The 23932-nt window shown below is 43.1% G+C and overlaps 1 protein-coding gene across 7 annotated transcripts in view; it reads right to left on the reverse strand.

Annotated features, from left to right (window-relative positions):
- TANC1 (tetratricopeptide repeat, ankyrin repeat and coiled-coil containing 1) overlaps positions 1–23932 on the reverse strand; it is a 211830-nt gene that overhangs the window by 143323 nt on the left and 44575 nt on the right. For all 7 annotated transcript variants that reach the window (XM_087819835.1, XM_016215958.2, XM_016215222.2 and 4 more), the window contains one exon: positions 16339–16435. The gene's annotated coding sequence lies outside the window, so the exon portion shown is untranslated. The remainder of the gene's footprint in view (positions 1–16338; positions 16436–23932) is intronic.

Raw genomic sequence — 23932 nt, forward strand, 5'->3', positions numbered from 1 at the left:
AAGGAGAGAGCAGGGAAGGGAAGGAGAAACTCCTACACAGAGGGCTCCCCAACCTGCCTAGTTCACTTGAATGCTTAGAGGGGCCTCCGTGAAACGCCTCACACGACCTCTCACCCCAGAGCAAGCACAGGTTCTGCGGGGATCGCTGAAAGGCCTGGAGAGTCCCAGTGTGCTGCCATTCACAGAATCCCACAACGTAAGGACACAGGGTGACCTTCCTTATCATTTGGGTCTGGGCCTATATTTATCTTTCCAAGCCCTTTGTTTTCCTGATGAAGACACAGAGACCCCAGGAGACTGACTTGCCCAGGGGCAGGCAGCTAATTAACACGGGGCCAGAATCCAAACTGCAGACTCCCAGAGAGCGAGGGTCCTCCTCCTGCCGGTGGACCTCACTCTCTTCTCAGAGCAATGAAAGCTTTGGACAACAGCAATCAAAAAAATTCAACAACAAACAAACTTCAGAAATACTAGGAGGATACTGTCTTATGCAGAATTTGGAGACAGCTATACTGAAGTGTACTGGGGTTAAATCATCTTCCCAACAAGTGTTTATCCATAAAAGGGGCATGGCTTGCAGCCTGATTCTTTTTAAAAATGCTACTTTGAATGAACCCTGTGAAAAAGATTTGGGTTTCACCTAAAGAGCCAGCACTGAACCTGAAAGAAGGCTGCAGTGTGCTTCTACAGGGGAGCTGTGGAAACGCAAATTTCTCCTGACAGTCATGCTTAAAAGAAACAGTGCAAAATGTTGTGGTATAAAGAACAGTAGGCAAAATTAAATAAATAAATAGATGCCTAGTAAGCACAGACATTTTCTTCTCCAAACTAATCAATCAGCCTTCAGGGTTTGTCATTTAGCAAAGACTATATACTTTGAAAATGAAACAAAGAAAAATATCGAAGAGCTCGTCCAAGGTCCCTTTTGAACTCTTTCAGATTAATCCTGATTAATCACCCAGTTGGCACCAATCCACAGCCCATCTATCGTGCCAATTGTAATAAACATCCTGCAGGGCAAGGACTAACACACTGACTAGGGCATCTTATCCCAGACACCCTGTGTGCCTATTTTGAGGGAGCTCAGCTGTTTTTAGGATGCTCACATCTTCCACGTCAGTGGTCTTGAGTAAAGTAAAAGAAGCTATTAGATATTTGCTGTAATTTTTTTTTTTTTTTCAGTTCTTGCTTCCCTCCATAAATAGCAAGCCAAGGGAAAGAGCTTAAATTTCTATTCAAAAGCTATTCAAACCGTGACCTGGAGAAACTAAATTGTTATAACTGAGTGCAAAAGTAAGGAACACACACACACACACACACACACACACACACACGAACGAGAAAGGAAAAAAACAGGACTGCTCCCAGTAAATTAAATTCTGAAATTAACATAGATCAGAGTGGAGCTACGCAAAGTCACCGAGAGTGCCAATGATCCATGGCCCAAAATACATAACTGGAACTTGATTTTATTGGCATACCTAAAGACTGTGCCCATCTGAAGGGGGTGGGAGGCCATAAAGAGCAGTTAACTATAGTAATAGGCTGGAAGGGCCAACACTGGCAGTATATAGTCCAGAGAAGCCTATCTGACACACCTGACAGTATCTATGCACTTATAAACACACACCCCACACCCAATTCTAGAGAGGGACCCATAAGGCTTTCGGAGCCCAGTGCTATTAAACATTAGTATCACGTAACTCCTTTCCCTTGTTCTAATTCTGCTCTCACTGAGAAGAGCCTCATAATTTGGCTCCTTTCTCAGCCAAACAACAGTGGGCAGTGTGCTGGTGTAGTCAACCCCACACAACCGTCTGGCTTGTTGACAGATATTCAGGGAATAAATTAATAAGTGGATGTTCTGGCTTTAAACAAAAGCTCTCATGAGCTCTGTTAAAGAGAGTCACTTTGCCAAGTACCATCTATTGGAGAATACTGAGTTTCTGACCCCAGTTTGAATACCAAAAGGAAGCCAGTGGTAAATTCTTGAATGTAAATGCCACCAGGAAGCAGTCTTGTGAAGCTAGCCTGCGGGCTCTCCCTGAATGACACCTTCTGCATCATTACACACACATCCCTTCCCACACCAAGCTACTGTCATTTTTCCCCTAAAAAGGGTGAAACACTGTCCTGCCACAGAAGTCAGCCAAATAGAAATGATACAAACCAGCCTTCCAGACACAGTAATTCACACCCAGCTGATTAAATGACAAGCCCAACACACTGAAAAGGAATGGCAGAAGCTATCGAGTTGCTACTTGAGGACAACACATGTGGTCAGGAAGTACTTTATAGACAAGCATTTATGGGATAAAACATAAGAAATCGTGTCCTTTTTCACTTTAAATATATCATAGACCAAAATGCACAGGTTCAACTCAGATAAATACTGGCCAAATAGAATCCCTCAATTTCTCCCCATAAAACCTTAGCCTTTATGACAGCAAGTAGTATCAGTATATGGTTGAATTTGAATACTTAAAAATCTTTGAAAAAATAGAGAACTTCAAGCTGTCATTTCCTTAAATCATATACTTTTAAGAGAGGAATGACCAGCCTCTAGCTTACAACAACTGAAATTAACTAATAGAGAATTCTCTATAATATTTATTTAAAATAAAGTAAAATAAAATGTGAGTATATGCAATTACCCTTTGAAGACCAATGATCTGAAGTCACCTGAATTTCCTTATTTTTCTACTAGCATACAACATCTAAGTTTTCCAAATGCCATAGAGTCTTCCTTTTAAAATCCCCAGAAATTAAATCAACAATCAAGCTTACTTTCACTTCTTGGATTTCTCCTTTAACACAAAGTCTTTGGGGATAGGCACAATATCCGCGTGTTACGTGTTAGAATTCTACACTGTGATTATAAAGGTATATAAAATATAACAAAAATCATCCTAGATAAAACAGTGGAATGAATTCAAGACAAGACAAAAATCTCTTCTACTGGCGATCATAATGGCAGTTATCGTAACCATGAGCACCTTGTCTTAAATCTCAGACTAACAAAAGCATTAATAATTTTCCTCTTCTGGCTGCCATCCTGCCTGTTTATACAATTTCAAGTTGAATCTGTGAGCTGAGGGCAGGGACTATGTTTATTCTTTAACAGATGCAAACAGAAGTCAGAGCACAGACTTCTCACCCACTCTGTTCTCAATATTTGTTGACAGATTTAATTAAGCTGCAGTGAACAAAGATGAGTGATTTCTTCCAAATAAAGCAATTAACCAACACTCTTATCACTGTTTATAAGTTACAAAGAACATTCCTATATATTCTCATTCACAAGGAATGCAAGAAACTCAGTTAAATCCATGTGGCATCAGGCAATGGGATACGAGGGAGGGACTTGCTGCATTTTGTAATATGCCTTCATGTCCACGCCTGAATTAACCTTAAGTTACTTATGTCAAAGTAATAAGATCTTCTCAATTTATCCTGAACACCTGCTTTGTGCACACTCCAACTGAAGGAGTTTCTCCCATCAAACCATCCATCCGGCCTCAGAACAGAGCTGTCTCTGAAGGTGCCTCTTTTGTTTTGCCAAAATCAATGAAAGCCAGAGTAGCAATATTTACAAGTAAAAACACTAGGAACTAAGATGTGCATAATTTTTAAGAAATGTTTATTTCAGAGAAGGGAAAAACATAAAAAAATTCTCAATTCTAAGGGCTCAAATTTTTTCTCAACATACTAAGGTATGAGACTCATCTAAATACTCTTGTCTTCTGTATCTACCTTCAGAACTTTTCTTTGCATTAGCAACCTTTAGTGGTTATCAAAAGAAAGGAGATGGGTGGTGGCAGTGGGGGCTGAAGCAGCCTACAAGATAAATAATACAGAATAGAGCAAAGAAAACAAAGACGTGGAGGTCACATTGGGGTTGGGGGAGGCTGCCAGAGGGAGCATTGGCTTTTGGGTGGAAATTCACGGGAAACTGCATTATAGAAGCTTCCTGAAAGCAAGAGCCATATCTCAACATTCTTTTAGAGATCCCATGAGGCTGGGAAAAAACAACCTTTGATGAATACTTGGCATTCCAGGAGGTTTCTCTCACATTTTTTTTTTTTCTATGGTAGAAAAAGCCTAGGAATCAACAGACCTAGTCCTATAACCCTGGTCTTAGCATTGTGACTGGGAACCAGTCACTGAATCTCTCTGGGATTCAGATGCTTTGTTCAGAAAAGCTGTGGGAAAGTCCAGTGGACTATTGATCCAGCAACCAGAAAGTGATCATAATAAGTAAAGAATCGGCCTTTGGTTGTGCTTAACCTTGCACAGCTGGGAAATAGGCCCAACCATTTGGTCTTTACGCAAGCTCATTCTAAAAATTGTACCTCTCATTCCACTGTTCTTTTCTTTATAGTTAGGTTTGCCTTAGGCAAAATGACTTCAAATGCGAGTATGAGTTACTAAAAGCATAGTCAATCGACAGTCACAAGTGATGTAAATTTAACCGTGGTCTGGGTAGGAAGTTTGAACTCAAATGTGTATGTTCTGATGTACAAAATTAAGTGGAAACTTCCTAGTAGGTTAAAACCACTTTTAACCTGTATTTAAAATATTCTGTAGGACGATACACAAATTCTTTCAGGGAAAGTGTCTTTAAAAAATCTGACTCCTGCCCTGGCCAGGTGGCTCAGCTGGCTGGAGCATCACCCTGTACACCAAAAGGTTGTGGGTTCAATCCTCTGTCAAAGTGCAAATGGGAGACAATAGATCGATGTTTCTCATATCGATGTTTCTCTTTCTCCCTTCCTCTCTCTAAAAAATCAATATATCCTCCGGTGAGGATTAAAAAAGAAAATCTGACTCACCTAAGATAGTGTTTCAAGTTGCTGGAAAATGACTACTCTATATCCAAGTTTGTTTAGAGAAGTTCTCATTTTGAATGCTACTTGGCAAAAAGGAAATTTCACTTTTGGAGGAAAATATGAAGAATATACTCCCCTCCGGATACAAGACATTTTTATATATTGTGAAGGGACTTGGCAGTCCAACCTCCAATACTACCATCTCCATAAAGCCTTCACAGGCCACGGTGGTCAAAAGGTATCTTTAATACCACATCCCACTTTGTACTGATACATGGTTATCAATTAAAATTACAGTGAGCCCGGCCAGGCGTGGCTCAGCGGTTGAGCATTGACCTGGGATCCAGGAGATGGAGGTTCAGTTCCCGGTCAGGGCAAATGCCTGGGTTGCAGGCTCAATCCCCAGTGGGGAGCGTGCAGGAGGCAGCTGATCAACAATGACTCTCATCATTGATGTTTCTATCTCGCTCTCTTCCTCTCTGAAATCAAGATATATAAAAAAAAATTAAAAAATAAATAATATAAAATCACAGTGAAAAATGCTTACCTCTACAATCCCCATGGTACCTACCAATGCACCTTATAAGGTACAACAAACCCACACACAAGAAAAACTCTTTAAATGAATGAGTAGCAGGGTTATTATGGAAGGAAAATCAAAACCAATGGCAATTCTCTCCTACAGTGGGTTGGACTAATAGTTTAGAAATTCTTCTGGTACCAAGTACTAGTTTTCAAGTTTATGGTCAAAATTATGTGGTTTATACATGAAGAACAGCACAAGGAATCAAAGCTGAACAGTAAGAGAATGAGACCTTTAAGGGGTATGACAGCCAGAAAGAACACGTATGGTGTCTCAAAGAGATCAAAGAGCAAACATAGTCGGAGTAAGCGGATGAAAAAGTCTGGTTCTTTCAAAAGAACTTAAAAATTTTGGATGTGGAATAATTCCAGACAATGACAAAGTCCACACGATGGCTAATACCACGGCTTAGTCAAGTAGAATGTCCTCGGGTGAGGGTTGCTGGAAGCAGAAGTCAAGAAACTTGATTCTTGGTTAAGGGTCATTGTGATGCTAATGCAGCAGGCAGGGTTTGAGATATCAACTGCTATCCTAATAACTAGTGTTTACTAAGTGTTTACTACATGTCAGGTAAGATGAAGATATATATATGCATACATATATGTATAAAATCCCATTTTATCCTCAAAAACATCATCTATGAAATAGTTACTCTTTTCTTTTTATAAATAAGGAAACAAAAGCTTAGAGAGATTAACAACTTTCCCAAGGTCACACAATGAGTAAAGGCTGAGCTGGGACTTGAACCCAGGGCTAACTTGAAAGCTCAGGTACTGAGCAGCTGCCCCCAAAGTCCTCGAGGAACCTGGGGGAGGGCAGACAGAAAGACGACCACGAGAGCACAGAGTACCAGCCTCAAAGACAAAGTGGCTTTTGCATGGGGGTGATAGTATAGTTGTTATGGACCCAGCTGAGGAAAGCTGAGAGAAAGCCAACATCAACTCTGGGCCCCAGGGGTCATAAGGCCAAAAGCTCATGGAGAAACACCTAGGGTTTGAAGATGAACCACAGTCTTTGAATGTGGTCCCATCCTCTCCCACACAGCTCTGTGGAGGGCGTGATCTGGGTCACAGGGTACTCCCCGGTGTAAGGTTTACAGCAACTGGAGACTCAAGTCCCAACCCTCATTATGGCTTTTAGCTCCATAAAAACCACACTTGATTATATGCTCTTCTCTTTTCCCTTCTCCTTCCTGTTAAGTTTTCCTCTTGTATCATACAACACAGCTATGATCTCTAACTTATACTGACCATCTTCTTGCTGTGTAATAATTACAAATCCCTAAATAAAGGGAGGAGGAGCTTTACGTAAACAAAATGACTCTGGGCAAGTGATTTTGCCTTCCACAGAGACCTCTAACAAGAATACTGCTCCCTTTCCTGCTTGACTGGACAATTTCAGGTCTCCTCCCCCTGTAGGTGTTATAATTTTAAGGAAGAAACTTTATTTCCTGTTCATAAGACCACAGTAATCACAGGAGCAGGTAAACCATCACCACCGTTGAAAAAAGCGCCTCTGGGAGGAGTCTGTGGCATGGGTGACAGGCCTTCAGTCTGCAAGGAGAAGGGATCTTGAAGACATGTCAAAAAGTCCATTCTTCAAAAAGTGTTAAAAGGCACTCAATCAATCAATGCCAGCTGAATGAAGTCTGGTATTATAAATCTAAAGAAATTAAATTTTTAAAATTGCATTGCATCTGGCCTCAAAGTGAAAAAGGTCAGACAATTTAAAAATGCCTGGCGAAAGGGAGCTCTTCATGACAGAGATCTTCCTTATGTAGCTGACAGGTGGATCTTTCACTGAAATGCCCAGAACACAAGACATCAAGACATCCTCCACTTGTCAGTGACTTGCTCTGATGCTCTGAACAGGTTATAACCTCCCTAACTTCATTAGGATGGGAGTTCTCAATACTCATGTAGTTTGTTTTTGTTTTGTTTTTTTAACTCCCCAGGCGATTCTAGTGTGTGGCCAGCTTCACTTCACTTACTAACTGTATTCCAGGCCCTACTCTACGCGTGTGTGTGCACACGTGTGTTCATTTAATCCTCACATCCACCCTCTGCAGAGGGTACTATAAATATCTCCATTCTACAAAGGCACAGAGAGGCTAGTGACATGCCCAGGGTCACACAGCTCACAGGGGCAAAGTTGGGGTGCCCATGTAGGCAGTCTGGCTCCAGAGCTTGACTATGCAATCCCTATTCTGTGCCTCCTTTTATGGATAAAAATGAAAGAGATTAGCTCCCAGGGGCCTGGTGAGGGGGTCATACAGACAAAACTTCCATGTAGAAAAAAAAATCTTTGGATGGACACACACATACACACACCACCCCTGGAAAAGTATCCCATGCCTCAAATCTATACTTAAAAAAAGAATTTACCTCTAGGGAGAGACACCTGCTGTTCAGTTCCTTAAGTTCTCCTACGCATCCAATTTATCAGTGTTATTTCAAACTACATTGTTGTCACTGTGTGACCTGGAGGCACCATGCAACAAAATAATTCTAAATGAGCAAGCTCTCCCTGATCTCAAGGGGGAGAAGACTGGGAATTGGGCCATATTGCCAATGGGAAAGATAATTTGGGGCAGAGAGCTCTGTCTCACATGAGCAATGCTTCCCCTAATCCTAACACTTGCCTGGAAGCTAGGAACTAGGTTATTCAAGCGGAACTCAAAAAACCACCCTAATTCTTACTGAATGAATTGCATGAAGCTTGTTAAAAGGTGATGGGATTGGGCAAGGAGTGGCCTGGTACCCAAACTTTCTTTCTCTAGGCAGTTTTACACAGTCCAATAGATGTAATAAAGTTTTAACCTGGGACATCAAGTTCTACAAGTAAATTAGGGTATGCCTGCAGTGAAGAGCTGAATCAAATCCATACAAGCCACACAGCATCATCTCTTCCCATAGCTAAAGCAAATAACACATGCATCACTGTGCTTTTATCCGAAATTTTTAAGGGAAACAATTCTTGGCCATACACATTTGGTTGCAGTAAGTAGTCTTAAAGGGAGCTGCCATGGGTCTGTGAGAAAGGTTGCATGGGAATGGGCAATGGTTTTCTCTTTTAATTTACTGTAATAGCCCCCAAATGGGGAATACCAGAGCTCTAGATAAAAGTCAAAGACAAGTCATGCCAGGAAACAAAAGCTAAATACGTTAAGATGTATATATTTTTAATGTTAACAAACCCAGTCTCAAAGCCAGATGAAAAAGATACTAGGGTGCCACCCAAGGCAAGAGTTTGCAACCTTTTAAGTGCTATGCACTGCTTCAGCAATCTAGACTCTCTAATTAGAATGCTTAGAAATGACTTTGACATTGAAATTACGAATTATATTAAAACACAGATATCAAAATACTATTTTTAAAAGCCTGTGATAATAGTAATGTATGCTTCTAAGTGTATATAATACAAGACATAGCTGCAGGTCTAACAGCTACTGCAGTTTTCTAAGCAGTGATAGGCATTAATGATAGTTTAAACTACCTCCCACACTGTGATACAAAAATCTCATTTTTATGTGCCTAAGCCACAGGTGCTACCGATAGACATGGTTTGTTGTCCACTTTCATGGTTGAAGGAAAGGCCACGTTTTGGTTAGAGGTTAGTGAAAATGAAGATGTAAAAATTTTCCACCCATTCAAGTTCACAGAACCCCTGAAATCCATCCAATGACCCCAAGGGTGAGGGACCCTGACCCAGAGAATCAGAGTTAGGCCCACTGGAACGATTACTCATACCTGCCAAGAGCTCTGCTAATAGCTCAGGTGCTTCTAGAGAAACAGTAGCTCAGTTTTATCCCCATCACAAAACCACTGAAATTCAGAACATTACGCAGTAATTTATTGATTGGCAAACATTAGCAGGATTGGGTATTCCACATATGCACCACTCCCAGCAGCAGTCCAATGTCAAGTCCCATGATTAGTTTTCAGAGTAGCCTGTAAAAGTTCCATTTAACCAGAAAGTCGATCACCACCAAATTACAAACTCACCCTCAATAATGAGCCTGGCATTGAAGGAGAAAGACCTGTGGAAATTCACAGTGAGACAATACACAAAAACAGGAAAGCCAGTTTAAATATTTGGGACAGGTATATTTTGTATTGGTTGTGTTGCTTTCTTGGATGCTCTCCTTACCTTTTTAAAAAGCATTTAAGATCCAAAAATTAATCGGATCAGACCTTCCTAGTGACGGGGATGACCAAGTTTTGGTCTCTCCCTCCCCCACTGCCCCTCCTACAGTCAGGCCATTTCCCAGCTGCGTGCCCTAAATCCAGGGATGCCCTGACTTATAAATATAATTCAGAGTCCAAAATACATGAACTTACATTGGGCCACTGCCAATTTCTCATGGATCCTGGGTAACTGAGATGGGTTTTGTTTTCATGGTTAGGACCTACAACAACAGCTGCAAGAGCATAAGACCTTTTCTAGACTCATAAAATTACCTAAGTCTGGCTCACTGTTTCAGCTGTGGCAGCAGCCGAACTTTCCCCAAAGACGCAAGCCTTGTGTGGTTCTAGAAGAGCTGGGGTGGGAGCTCTGTACTAACCTGAAGGCATTCAAACCCGGCCCAACAGCAAAAAGCACTTCAGCTAAATTTTGAATTATTAATTCCTATGCATTCGGGTTACAAATGTTATTTTTAGGAGTCCCATAGAATTTTAATCAAACCTATGACGTTCAAGCTTTACACCAGAAGTTATGTGGCAGGCCATGTACAAACATCAGATGTTCGTTCTGTAAAACCCAGTGAAAGGTTCAATTAAAGTCCTTAGTAAGTCTGCAGTGAAACCTTTGATCATGGATTCTGTCACCACTTCTCAACACACACAGACAGGATGAAACATGGCTCAACCTAAGGAACAACACTGGTATTGTAAAGTGGCACAGAAACCTCACGTGCACGTACAGATGCACACAGGTCACTTTTCTTCCAGGTTGGGGGTGGGAGTGTTGGGGTGTTGAGTTTCAGAAGCTACAGTCTCCAAACTGAGAAGGTTCCTTGTACATGTATATGTAGCACAGTTACAAAGTAATTTCCTAAATATGAGTGTGTGGTCCAAATGCCTCCCTTTAAGGGAAAACAGCCCAATTAAAACCTGGTGGAAAACAGGAACACATGTTTCTTGAATGTCTTTGAATCAGAGACAGTGGATGTGAAACTGTTCTCGATAATAATGAAGATGTTGCACAGATGTACTGTTTTATGGTCTCAGCGTAACATCTTTCTGGTACAACAAAATATGTGAGTCTGCAACAAAGCTGGATATAAAATAATTTTTTAAAGATCTGGTCCTTGTTTTTATGCACTCAAACTTCCCAAGCCAAGTCCCTTCTGCCTTCTCACAAACCTAATAAAGCCCATATTTCAATATACTGATAATTCATTGAAAACCACAGACATTTAATCTCCAACTCAGTTATATTATGACTTCTGAAAATTACCTCCTCTTAATACTGTAAATCCACTACAAATGGAAGACCCAAGTTTACTTCACAAGTCCAACGAACCACCCTGAAAATAGCAGGAGAGCTAGAGATCAATGACCCTGTGGCAGGCACTGCTAAGTTTCTCACTGTGAAGTAGCTTGTTCAGTCTTCACAATAAGAAGGGGGTAGGAACTATAACTGTCCTCACTGACAGAGATAAAGAAATTGAGACTTCAAGAAACTCAGCAGCCTGCCCCAGGCTACCCTGACCCCCTTGACCCCCACACTCCGCCTCCTCCCCTGGAAGACACGCCAGAACCCTGTCCTTGGCACACTAAGCCTTGGCTACCAAGATGCAATGATGTACAAGACCAGCTTCAACTGCACAAGCATGGGGACTAAGGACAGCATTATGACAAATTCCAGCGTTACTGTGATCAACGTTATTGGAATCTAGGTCGACGCTGAACCTCTGAGCCACACTGGGCCGGGCTCCCCACACACTCTTAAACATTGCTTATCCTTCTGAAAGAGAAACTGGATGCCATCATCTCAAATACCCAATTCCAAACCAATCAGTCTTGGCTCTCTTTTCTATCATTTTCCTTGGAAAAATGATCTTAAAACCACATTTTCAACTGCCAGCTCTATGATCTGTTTCCCCATTGTTTTACCTGTGCTACAGTGACAGTGCTTATTCCCAGCTTGCTGGCATTGGCCATAGCAACAAAAACTCAGCATGTCCAAAACGAAGCTCATCTTCCTCTTCCTCCAACCTCTAAAACCCACTCACCAGCCTGTGTTCCAGGTTCCTGCTGACAGGCACTACCCCCTTTAGTCCACCAGCCAGACTTGTGGCCTCTGTCCTTGTCTGATAAACGTCAAGAGTTACTAAGTCTCACCAAATCCATCTCCTCTTCACTCCCTCCCACCATCCTGGGGAGGCTTCACTATCCTACAGGACTGCTCCAAAAGCCCGCAGCCTGATTTCTCTAACTTCACCTCAGTTAAAGTGCATCGGAATCACCCGTCGGGCTTATTAAACAGACTGCTGGGCCCCATCTCAAGTCTCTGATTTTCAGGTGTGGGATGAAACAGGCTTTGCATTTCTAGCAAGTCCCAGCTGATGATGATGCTGCTCCTCGGGGTCCACACCCTAAAAACCACTGCTTCAGACACTCCCCAGTCCCTTTCCATCTCACAGGAGTTCTTCCTGAATTGTGTCTTCACAGATGGGCTTAATAAGCCTTTTTAAATCTGAAAATTTAGGCCTGTGATAACAAAATTTGAACAGTAAAAGCTGCTACTCAAAGGCCTACCATCTTCAGGTACATTATCTCTGTCACTTTGCCGTTAAAACCACCCTGTAAAATACACAGTAATACCCCATATTTATAGAGCAATTTTGTAAAAAAGAAAAAAACTTAGAAAGGTTAAATGATTTCTAAATTCCACAATGAAAAATTGGTTTTATATATTCATTAAAGGGGACCCTCTCCTCAGGCAAACTGTTACCAAAATATGATGGGAAAGGGAGAACTATGAAGAAAAACAAACAGCATTTTCTTCTCAGGATGGGGCAAAAGGAGACAATGAGGAAACAAAATACAAAATACTCTGGGCCACCATTTAGGGTTCCTTTCGGGACAGCACAAAATGTGTCCAAATCCACTCTCCCAAGATCAATTTAACAGAATAAAGAAAACTTCCATAGACTGCTTTAGCTGCCCTGACTATGCCTAAATATGAACTATCTGGGTTTTGTAGATTATATCTTTATCTGTTCTAAAACAGTTATGCTCAGAAATGATAAAAATTAGATCTACATATGCCATCCTTATTATAACAAGAACTTTATCTGAAAGAGCCTTTTCTGCCTTTATTACTGGGAGCACATGGACGATTCAACCAGCATGATCATATACATCCAGAAGAGTTTATACTTTCACATGCTGTCATTTACTAACAAAAAAAGAGAGGCTCCTCTGAGCTGGCCAATTATTGACTTCTACAACAAAAAAGAGCTTCTCAAAAACCCTCCAGAATTTTAAAGCACTTTCCCTTATGCCATCCCTTCTGCTTCTCGTAAAAACCTCTCTGAGGACACACAGCATGATCCCATCGGCCTAATCTCAGGTAGCCCAGCTAATGCTCAGCTAATAAAACCAGGGATTGAACCTGGATGAAGACATGGACCATGGTTTTGCCATTAAGAGTCTTGTCACTGGGCACCTACTATGTGAGAAAAAATATGTAGCCTGAAACACAAATATGAATGAGACCCGGTTCCTGCCCTCAACAAAGTCAACCCACTCACCAGAAGTCTAAAACAGTGCTGTGGCATAATGGAAACAGAGCACGGCAGTTCCAGATGGCGAAGACTTTGGAGTCAGGCAGATGCACCCCATAGGTCTCAAATCCCCAAATCCTAACTCCACTCACTGTGCTTTACATGCCCTTTGATCCTGGGCTATAACTTAATCTCTATGAATCTCAGATTCCCCATTTCTAACAGAGATGACATACCACAGAATAGCAAAAATTAGAGATAAACAAGTGACAGGCACCTAGGACTACACCTAGCATGAAATGAAATGTATGTTACATAAATAGTTGATATTGTCTCATGTTATTAGATCTGCTGATATAGGCCCAAGTACAACTTTTAAAGCCCATAATAATGTCAGTGGAATGGCCTTTTCCTCTCTTATTTGGGACATTAAAATGATAGGACTGAATTGCCAATTAAAATATGGGGCTGACTGAGGGAGGGTGACGGATGAATCACTGCTGGCTTGAACCGTGCCAATGACCAAAGTGGGAAAGCAGACAGAAGCATGGGGGTGAGGGGACTGGGGTGGGGTGGGGGAGCAGGAAGCAGGCAATAATTAGGAGAGAAATGAATTCAGTTTGGATATTACAAGTTAAAAGTACATATGAGTCATCGAAGTAGAAATGCCTAAAGACTGTTTGAAATGAGGGCCATTAACATGTGGGTGGTAGCTGAAGTCATGGGAGCTCTGAGGTCCCCCAAAGAGGCTGAATAGACTCAAAACCACCAAGGATGAAAACCCAGGAAAAGGCTACATTTAAAGGCAGACACAGCAGGACCTAGAAGAAATGAAAGAAGGAAAATAAGGGCAGTGTAAAGGGTATAAAGGAACCCAGAGGAGGAAGCTGCAAACGAGGAGTGCTACAGAAGAGTCATGTCAAGAGCCCTATCAGAGGCCATCTGTGACCTTCAAAATAGCAGTTTCCATGACCTTGAGGCCATGGAAACCCGGTAAGTCTTCTGTAAGGTCCCCCCTCAACGGTAAAATTCTGCGATTTCAATATAGAAACTCCCCATGTTCCATTAGACCCATCATATTATTAAAATCTCACCTAAAAACTAGTTGCAAGGTTTTCTTTCTTAGGAAGGGAATTTGCAAAGCAGACAGTTAAAAACCACAAGAACTACTCAAAATGACCTTTCCTGGTAAGCTCCTATCTACTTCAAGTCAGTCCCAGGGAAAGACAAAAGAAGAATTGGCAAATTTGCTGCCACCCAGAAACTAGAGAAGGAAAAATATATATGTAACTTACTAAATAAACTTCCTGCCCAACAACTCTCTCAGGGCAATACACTTAAATTGCTATTTCAGTGTTACTTTCAGAAATGTGTTACCAGGGGTCGGAAGGCTTTGGTTTTAATATGCAAATCTGTGCATAGTCTGGTAAAACTCCATGTGAGCAGATTCCCACCTGGATTTCTAAATAAGCCTACGCTCCTGTTAAATATAGTAAATTGTTCTTCAATGTCCTTGTATACTTACAACCGTAGAAAGTGTTGTCACAGGCAATTTTAAAGTTATAAAATGGCTCTGCGATGCAAATTATGGCACAACAAGGGACTGTTTGGGTTGGCAGTATAAACTGGCTAAACTAGTTAGGAGAGTTCAAAAATAATTCCCCCCAAACATCTGCTCAGGCTAAGAAAGAGGTTTTTGTTTTTAAGTCTACTCCACATACAAATATTTTTCAAGTAGTTACACAGCATCACCTTTTGAAGAGCTTTAAAAAAAAACCATACCCAGCAAGGACTCCCTCCCCATCCTGAAACCCTAACTTGGCACACCTGGGCATGTCTCAGTGTCCTCATTTCTAAAGCTTCATGGGAGATTCAGGTGTGTACTCCCCCTACCACGTTCCTGTTGAGAAGCTTTGCCTTCGGAAGGACCCCCAAAGTTTTGGGGAGCAATGTGGCTGCTCCGTTCTTCACGGATGAGCAAGGCAAGGCAGGAGGGGTGAATGCAGAATAGCAAGCCTCGGACAGATGGCAGAGTGCACCTGCATGTCACATGGGCGTTTCAAGAATTCAGAGGCTTGGAAGCAGCTTTAACCTTGACCCCCATCTTCTATGGAGGAGCATTTCCAACATGCACAGAGAAAAACCAGTGCAGTTTTCGGCGCCCCCCAGTCAACAATTTGCTCAGGACCCCAGATTCCTGCTCCATTGCCTCAACTGTGAGCAGCTGAGCACACATGAGAACAGTCCTCCAAGCTGCGCTCACTTAAGATGGGACTGGAGATTGTTCTCAGCCAATCCCTCTCTTCTTAGAGGAAGGAGGAAATATTTGAGTCCTGCTACATGCCACACGTGAAGACAGGGAATGCAAATAAAGGATGAATGCAACCAAAATCACCCACCAGGAACCTCCAGCCTGACTAAACTGAAGTAGGTACTTTTGTTTCATAACTTAAATGTAGGACTGACTGCAGTACAAGAAAACGACAGTACAGGAGAAGTTCAGCAACGTCCCCGAAGTCCCTAAAGCCACACAAAGAGAATATCCTCCCTGAAACCTGGGGGAGGGGAGCACAGCTCAAAATAAGTTACAAGACAGCCTGCAAAACCGGTGGGAGACAGAACCTAAGCCAGCTGCAGCCGGTGTGACCCTATAAAGCCAACCTAGGAAGGGTAGCGAGGTAAGGTGGGTTGTGAATGTTCCCTTGTTTGCGTCCTGGTAGCTAAGGAGGCGTTTGTAATTAAACTTCACAAAGCTCTTCACAGGGAGTGTGGAACAGGAGAATGACAATGATAAAAAATGGACATTCAGTCCGACAGTATTAAAAACCTGAACAGCTTTTATCAGTTTGCTTCTATGCATACAAACTGTCAGCCAAGATACTAAACAATTCAGTCAACATACATTAAACGTTTTCAGTGGGAAAGTACTATGCCAGACACTAGAAAAAGACCAAAAAACCCTGAAGTGGGCACAAATAATTAAATTAGAAAAGTTTCCAAAGGATAAACTGAAGCACCCATATTATTAAGAGTGCTTTACCTTAGACACTGATTTTTTAAATTATCCTTAAATTTGTAGGAATAAAAACCCGATTTACCTTCAAAGCCCTCAACATTTTTCAGAAAACAGTATATCTTGGAAAAGCTGGTCTGCAGTACAGTTCCCCCCTCACCTCAGAGGTCTCACTCACCTCGCCTCACCCCAGGCTCCGCTTGCTTGCAACAGGGAGGAGCTGTCTCACTCGGGGGCACCGGCCAAGTTCCTCCGAACAAGCCGACCACAGAAAGCTGGAAGGAAAATGGGAAAAAAGAAAACCTGTCAGGCACACTCACACGGCGAGGCACGCAGCACAGAGTTTACAAAACCAGTTACAAACTCCTAAAAGTCCCCACGAAGCCACGATGGAGAGGAAGGAGACATCAGCATATACATCTTCTTAACCGAGGGAAAAGCAGGGCGACTCTGTTCAAGGTGACCAGGGGCCTTTACTGAAAGCCCCTCGTCTGGAGCAAGGCACCGAAGTGTCCCCCTTACCTCCTGCACTATCTCAGGTTTTCTCTTTACGTGATGCTAATGGGTTTAAAGCCCAGGACACAATGAAATGTTTCAAAGGTTTAAGATAAGGAGCCAAGAACCTCTCTAAGACACTCGGGGTTCTGAAGTTCTGCAGAAGACCTCCTTCCCACATTTCCTGCCTCACTCCCCACAGGCCCCAGCTAGTCTCTACACTCACCATTTCCAAACACAGCGCCCAATTTCACGCTTTAGCTCTCCCTGTCCCCTCATCCTGAAACACCTCTCCCCCACTCTGGAAATCACCCTCCTCCAGGCAGAGCTCAGGTGTCACCTGCGTGGCCCCGCCCCCCGCCCCCTCGCCAGTCCTTCCTCTGCACTTAGCCCACCTTGCTGGTACCTGTGTCCCAGCATTTGCTTCCTTCTGCCCTGACCTCCCCCTCCTACCAGTTTCTCAAGGGCTGGTCTCACCTGCTGTCCCCTACACCGTCGCCCTGCTCTGATCACGTGTAGAAAGGCAGCTGCTCAATCGTGTGTGTTGACTAAAGGATTCCAACAAGAGGTTTCCCATGACTGACTCAGAGTCTTTCCCTGGGAAATATACTGTTACACCAGTCCTGGAAAATGTTCCTTTTCAAGGGAGCTATCCATGCTCAAACACAGAAAACCCGGCTCTCACCCAAGTCAATTCCCTCCTCGCAGCAACCCAGCCGGGCTTCACTGCCAAAGGACAAAACCGTGGGTAGTCACATTTGGGCCAACCAAGCCACCTTGGCAGGGCACCTGAGTACTAATAGGCTGGTGCATGCAAAGGCTGGCTGGAGGCCTCGTCTCCCTTTTAAGTTTGTTTAATGAGGAGCTCGAGACAACACGCCCCCCTTACCAACCAGGATTTCAAAGATGAGAACGGGAGCTCGGGCGCTTTTCTCTGGGAGGAAACCAGGGGACGCAGGGGACAGGCTCTGTCCTCCCCCCAGTTCAGAGACAGCGCAGCTCTCGCTAGAAACCTCCACGGACCAGGTGGGCACCCCGGGTCAAGTGCGTAATGTTTCCTCCGAGAGGCCTCACCTCGCGTTCGGCGACAGCCCACGAGGCTGAGGAGCACTGGGCGCGGCCCGCCAGCTCGCTGACCTCGCTGGAGGCTTTAAGCATTCGCTGCGGGACAGCACCACCTGCTGAAGGGCAGCTCAAATACCTGCGGCGGCCTCCTATTATTCGCGCATAAAAAGGATCACCTGCCACTTTACTGAGGACTCTGGCAGCCAGGGAGGGAACCCATCCATCTCGCAGCTGCTGCCGGCACGTGGGCCAAGCTCCTTTCATTAAAGCGCACCTCAGCAGCAAAGGCAGGCTCCTCGTTTGTCCCAGCACAACAGACAGACACGTATGAAAGAGTCTCCATCGCAGCCGCAACATGCCCACTGCCAGACAGACCCTCCGCCCAGGGGACCCACGGCCGTGTGTGCCCTTCAAAGTAGATGCCACAGGTCACGCTCACACATACTTTCTCTCTGGCCTCTTCTCCACCTACAGCAACCCACGTGTCACACTACTCTGCAGAGGACGGGGGGGTGAGTCCTCTCTGAGTTTAAGACCACAAAGGCATCACTGTAAATTACAGAGCTGCAGAGGTCCCGAGGGGAGGTGGCTCCCCGCGAGAAGGACAGTCCCTGCAGCCTGTTTTTGTGGTGATGAGATCACAGAGCTTGGATTCTGTGTTTGGTCCTACATGGGTCTTAAGGGCCATATTCAGTAATTACAGAAAGGAAAAAGGGAGGTCAGCGAGACCAGAGGAACTCTGGGTGGTGTTTGAGAAGTTACTTATAACTACAGTTAGATCACTCACTGACCAGACTCAGAAGAGAAGCTGTGCCTTGAGTTTTCATAGTTTTTGTCCTTCAGAATCTAGTTTTTAAATTAGCAAAAAAATGGAACTTTTTACTTTTTTGGTTTTGACATTCCTCCGTTCAAAGGCCTTTTCAATGCACAATGCAAAATGTAGGCCCAAGAAAGTCTCGGAAAAGAAGCATTATACCACAAGGTGTCTCAGATAAAATGCAAAAGATGACAAAATGCACTTGCTGAAGGGTTTTTATGGAGCCTAAACCCAAGAGATTAAAGACTGAGTGAAGACCTTCAATTGCTTTTTATTTTCAGATCTAATTTCCAATTGGCTCAAAAAAAAAAAAAGCCTTAAAATGCTTTTGAGAAGAATTATTAGGGTTTACCTCCTGATCATCACTCTTTATCAAGGATGAACAGAGAGTCTTCCAAGTTGTTTATCCAATAGAAGTAAGTATTCACCAAAAATTTTTTTCTCTTAAGTATCCTCCTAAAACTCTAACATTGAGCCTCCTCAGACCACAAACAAAGACTGTGTGTTCATAGTCCGAAGCATGTGACCATCGATTACATGTGACAGTCAAGTCCTCCGGATGTACAGGGCCCTGCAGCACTGATACTGAGCCTCCAGAAAGTGAGGCTCAAAGAGGTCAGACGGCGTGAAGAAGCCACTCAGTCACAACCTGCTGTGTCTCCAAGCTCGTGAGGAGGCTCCAGTCACCCTCAATTGTGTGGACAGAGTGGAAAGCAATACCCCAGAAATCCTAGAGCAAATAAAAGCTCTAGTTTTTGTTTTGTTTCATGTTGAATGCTGGTGCTTGTAGAAAACAGGCTTAAATAAAGAAGGAAGATAGTAAGAAGGAGAACTCTGGGGATACAGCTCATGCTTGAGACATGAGTAGCAAAAGGCATTATTTACCTATTTCTATTTCCAATCTTGAAGCTTCCATTTTCCTTGAGACAGGTGTACTGCTAGTACCTGTCCTATTATATCTATCAACTACCTCAGGTGTTTCTTCCATCCTAATCACCCATCAGACTCTCCTGGGGAGCTTTAAAAATTCTGATGCCCAGAGGAATTAAAACAGAATCTCTGGGAATGGGGCCCCAATTTTGGTACTTTGTAAAGCTGACCCGCTAATTCTGATGTATAGCCAGGGCTGTGAACCACTACCCCTGACCTATTCCAAGGGTATGTTCTTTTATCTTGGGTGGGGGGGGGGACAAATACAAATGGACTGGGGAAAGAGCTGGACGCAACTGAAGTGAGCAACAACCTGCCGGTGAGGATCACTGGGGTAGGTGCAAAGTGTGGCCTGGAGGTGCTCCCAACCCCTGAGGGAAAAGACAGGAGTGGGGTAGACTGGCTTGTTCATTACCTAAGGAAGCCCTGGCTGGCCCCTTAGGTAAGAGGTTTCAAACCTCATCTGTAAAGAACATTCCTTTGTCAAGTGTTTACTATGTGAGAAGTGATATAATATGATGGCTTTCACATGTGAAGAAACTACTAAACTATTTACCACTATGATTTTGCTTGGTTCTTCTAATAACAGCACTAACAGGTGTTTTTCTTTTACTGACAATCCATATTTTCTTACTCACTAAATCTGACAAAGCATACACTCATTATAGAATTTCTGCCCAGAGTTACAATGCCCAAAGCACAGAGTTTTCCTAGGTATAAAACCAGCTGAACCTGAACCTGATTTCAATTAGCATCGTGATGTTCTCAGATGTGACAATGACTGGGTAAGAGAACCTGCGTGCCTGGTTGAAGGGCGAGGACTGCAGGAACACTGTTTCCAGCTGAGGCGCTAATTCCGCTTTCCCTTCCACGTTCCATAATTCCTAGATTTACCTGCTCTCTACTTGTTCTGTACTAGAGTGACAAAAATCAGGCTGTCCACCTTGGATGCCTCCTTCCAATGCTGTCTCTCATGGGGGAATTAATCAGCTTTGCCTTACTCATCCTTTGCCACCTGTACCAGGGTGATCTGGGCCATTCCTGGGCACCACCCCAAACTAAATAAAGAAATCGTCATATCTGGAGTAGAGCCCAAGAGTCTGCATTTTAACCAATCACACAGACACAACAAACAGTCTGTGGACCAGTCACAAACCCTCATCAATTCTGCCTTTGAAATGGGCTTATCTGATGTCCTGCTAAATCTGCATAACTGGGGTTTCATCAACTCACCCTCCGCCTCAGTCTCCCAATGTACCTAGTTCTGTCCAATGTGTACTGGATTGAACGGCCACTTACTCAAATACCACTTGGATCGCACACTGCTGGTTCCATGTTCCTGACTCAAGTCATGCTTCTCTGAACTCACATCCGATGCAAAAATTTCTCTACCACTTTCAACTGAGGGTTTCAGATCTGATAGTTCTCTCTCCCAACTGAACGTGAAGCTTCGTGAAGGCAGGGTCCCCACCACCCCTCTATATCTTCCAGAGGGCTCAGTACATCTTAGGTTTTAAGAAGAGTGGTTGACAGACCCTGCCTCAGTCCCAGCTTTTTTTTCATTCACCTTCTCATTTTCCCTGAGAACACTTTCATTCTTTCCTTTCCACTCCAAATTTGGCAAGGGTGGGAGAGATTTGCATACCAGTGGGAAAAGGGGGGAAGACAGAAGTCATAAGCTAGCAACCTCAACTGTCCAGAAAACAGCTAGGAACCAAGATTTAGTCTTTCCAGCTGCCAAAATCTGCGACTAAATGCATGCACAATTCAGAAGAGAACTTCCCAAGCTCTCCAAGCTCCATCCAACAGCTCTTTCCCAGGCTCTCCCCAGAGCTATTCTACTCTTTCTTTAGATACAATTCTAGCAGGAGAAATATTTGGTTTCCCAGGGCACCGTAAATTAAGAGGGTGGAGAGGGAGTGCTAGATCAAGGCACAATGACAGCCCTGAGAAGCTATGACTGACAGGAGACAATTTATAAATCCAAAACCATAGATTACAGGCTGTTAGAGTTTAAATAGCCTTTCAATCCCCCAAAGTGTCCAAGGACACCAAAACAAAGCATTTTGAAACAGTGCAATTAGGGGCTCTGAGATTACCCCAGGCACGAAGAAAGGTTATTTCACTTTCAGTGGGTCTCTAGCCACTGTATCCAGGGGGAGAAGATGCCCACAAGGCCAGCCTCAGTCCGTAAGACCCAAGTGTTCACAAAAAAGGGGGGGACACCGTATCCAACTGCAATGCACTATCTCTGTGTGGTCTCAACTAGCCCTGAACCACAGGGACAGACTTTCAAAGGCAGGCACACAACCCTCAACATTGCCATTCTGATCAGGAACCTTCCACCTCACTATTCCCAACCTCACCACACACTTCTCACTTGTCATCTACCTTTCCTTGTGGTATTTGTGAAGAGATCTCCTCACCAGATTAGAAACTTCTTTGAGCATAGAGACTGCAGCTTTGTATGGACACCATGCCCCCAGCGCCATACCTCACAGCTGATGCCTGTTGTCTCTTGGCCAGTTCAGTCTGTCCAGAAGCCCTAAGGCCAGATGATTTTAAAGAGGGAAGCATTTAAATGAGGGAGGAATTTAAATGTGTGTTTTATTTTTATTTTTTAATTATTTTTTAATCCTCACCTGAGGATATTTTTTTCCCATTGCTTTACAGAGAGAGAGAATGGAAGGGGAGGTGAGAGAGAAAAACATTGACATGAGAGAGACACATCATTTGGTTGCCCCTCTGCACATGCCCTGATCGAGCCTGCAGCCGAGGCACATACCCCTGGCCAGAATCGAACCTGGGACCCTTCAGTCCACCAGCCAACGCTCTATCCACTGAGCCAAACCAGTCAGGGCTAAATGAGTGTATTTTAAAATAGCCCACGCGTTTCTATAACCTCTAAAGGTATTGTTTTTCCTGCTTTCTAATGGAGTTTAAAAAATAGGTTTAAACAAACAACAAGTGTTGGCAAGAATGTAGAGAATCCTCGTGCACTCTTTGTGGGAATACAGACTGGTGCAGCCACTGTGGAAGGCAGTATGGAGTTACCTCAAAAAATTAAAAATAGAACTGCCTTATGACCCAGCAGTTCCACTTCTGAGAATACACCTGAAGAAACCTGTGACACTAATTCGAAAGAATATGTGCACCCTTTGTTCACTGAAGCATTATTTACAAGAGCCAAGATTGGAAGCAGCCCAAGTGTCCATCTATGGATAAGAAAGCTGTGGTACATTTACACAAAGGAATACTACTCAGCCGTAATAAACAAGGAAATCTTACCCTTTGTGGCAGCATGAATGGGCCCGGAGAGTATTACGCTAAGTGAAGTGAGCCAGTCAGAGAAAGACAAGCACCATATGATTTCACTTATATGTGGAAACTAATGAACAAAATAAACTAAACAACAAAATAGAAACAGAATCATGGATACAGAGAACAGATTGACAGCTGTCACGGGGGGGGTACGGGGGCTGGGGGGAAAAAACCTCATAGACCAGCAACAGTATGGTGAATGGCAGAGGAAAAGGGGGGTGGGAAATAAGGAGTAAAGGGGGACAAACGCTGATGGAAGGAGACTGAGTTGGGACGGTGAACACACAATATAATGTATAGATGATGTATTATAGAATTGCACCCCTAAAAACTATGTAATTTTATTAACCAATGTCACCCCAATAAATTGAATAAAGAAATTTTTTTAAATAGGTTTAGCCCTGGCCGAGTAGCTCAGTTGGTTAGAGCATCTTCCCGATACACCAGGGTTGCTGGTTCCATCCCTGGTCAGGGCACATACAAGAATCATCCAACAAATGCATAAATAAGTGGAACAACAAATCGATGTTTCTCTCTCTCCCTCTTCCTCTCTCTAAAAATCAATCAATAAATAAAATAATAAAAGAGAAAGCCACCACTAAAAAACAGGTTTAAATGTTAGATTCTGTGATTAACAGGGCAAGCTTCAGTTTATCATGGAACCTAATCTCTATGGGTCATAGAACCAAGGAATAAATTCTGCACCATTGCATGTGCCTTTCTGAACCTCAAAGGTTAGGGTGAGTTTTTCCTTGATCTCTACAGCAACCTAACCTTAAACAGCTTCAATCATTCATCTATTCAGAAATGATACTGGGTAACTTCATATTTATGTCTTGATAAGAAATAGGACTCAAAAGTACTGATTTGCTTTGAGTTTAGTAAAGACGGTACTTTAACAAATTTTACTCATAGTTCTATAATATAAGGTTATGATTTATACTTGGAATTTTTTATCTAAACTGAGTTAAAAATTAAATCTATTTCCAGATTCCCAAAAGTAACTCTCAGTCTTGTTTTAAGCTCACTGGTAAATATGCCACTTACACTCTAAGATCTCGTCATTTACAAACAGGGTACAGTGACTCACTAGGGTGCTGAAACTTCTCTATGGTTAGGTCTAGGCTGCCCAGGACTGCCTGGC

This window comes from Miniopterus natalensis, chromosome 8 (genome assembly GCF_054644295.1).
Source record: "Miniopterus natalensis isolate mMinNat1 chromosome 8, mMinNat1.hap1, whole genome shotgun sequence".
Lineage (NCBI taxonomy): Eukaryota > Metazoa > Chordata > Mammalia > Chiroptera > Miniopteridae > Miniopterus > Miniopterus natalensis.